We start from the raw sequence: 1,345 nt of genomic DNA on the forward strand, positions 1-1,345 counted from the left end.
CACAAACCTCACATAACATTATTTCAGCTCTGTTTACTTTTTTTTTTCTTTAATCTTACAATCTTAAGCCTTAAAAATTTGGGTAATTTTTTCTCTTACCATTACGGTGTAGCACTTCCTGGTCATGGCCACCTTCTCTCTCCTCTCTCTGGAGTCAGAACATTTTGTCTGTTTAGGTTTAAGCCTTGCACTGTCCTCAGATGGAGCTACTCTGCTAGGACACAGGGCTATGTTCAAGTCTTCCTGTGGGTAACCGAGGAACAAGAGTAGAATTTCTTTTTCCTCATGTACCGCCTCTCCTATCCAGGCTACAGCTGTCTACAGCTTTCTGTGGTGAATTCTGCTTGTTCAGAAAGTCACAGATTTTAATGAGAACTAAAGGAAAAATCTGATTAGGAGCCTTTCCCAGCTTGTAGAGGATGCATTCCTGGACTTAAGGCCCCTTCCTCAAACTTCAAATCCATTCACATAGCATCTTTTAGTATCTGGCCCATGTTGCTATACTCACATCTGTTTGTCTGTAATATTCCTGTTGTTGCTTACGTAAGGATGTTGTAATTATATTGGATCTACCCATAACCTAAAAAATATTTCCCATTTCAGGAGCTTTCATTTAATCCTGTCTGAAAATAGGTAACATATCCAAATATACCAGGGATTAGGGTATGGACGTAGTGGAGACAGGTCATAACTTATTCTCCATTTAAGCTTTGTCATTAGTTTGAGGAAGGATTCTTAATTCCCTGCTCTAAGAGGAATAATTATACCAGCATCCCCTCGGTACTGCAACTCTGGACTTTCTCTTATATGTCAAGTGGGAAATCACATCCATAAAAACATGTTCTTCAATGTTGACATATTAACTGTATAATTTCACCCACTTCTTGATACAGTGCCTTCCCATGCTCAGTTTAAATTTCTACCAAAAATATATTAATATCATCGTTCAGTGTTCCTGCAGACAAATTATACTTTCAAGTTCTTTGACACTGTCAACTCATTAGAATGTCTACTCACACCTAGGACAAACCTCAGGTACCTCTTTCTATGTTGTCACTGTTTTAACTTCACACATTCAAATTAGGTTAAATTACTAATTAAATGACCAGGTCATCAGATTCCACTCTCTAGTTTTACATTTCTCTTTCAAACAGGAAATGGCCTCATGACATTTTTACCAATTGATGTTCATTTAGATCAAAGCTAGAAAAAATATGCCTATCACCATAACTAATTGTTCTGCTTTTATTTACATGGCCTCTTCTAACCATTCTCAAAGACCCGAGCTTCGTGGACAATGAGAACAGCTGAGTTCCTCAGGAAAGCCTGCGTGATGAGTTCCTCC

The 1,345-nt window shown here is 38.1% G+C and overlaps 1 pseudogene; it reads left to right on the forward strand.

Annotated features, from left to right (window-relative positions):
- LOC102006803 overlaps positions 1 to 1,345 on the forward strand; it is a 351,399-nt pseudogene that overhangs the window by 81,906 nt on the left and 268,148 nt on the right.

The sequence above is a fragment of the Chinchilla lanigera genome, unplaced genomic scaffold (assembly GCF_000276665.1).
Source record: "Chinchilla lanigera isolate Chin_1 unplaced genomic scaffold, ChiLan1.0 scaffold00028, whole genome shotgun sequence".
Taxonomy (NCBI): domain Eukaryota; kingdom Metazoa; phylum Chordata; class Mammalia; order Rodentia; family Chinchillidae; genus Chinchilla; species Chinchilla lanigera.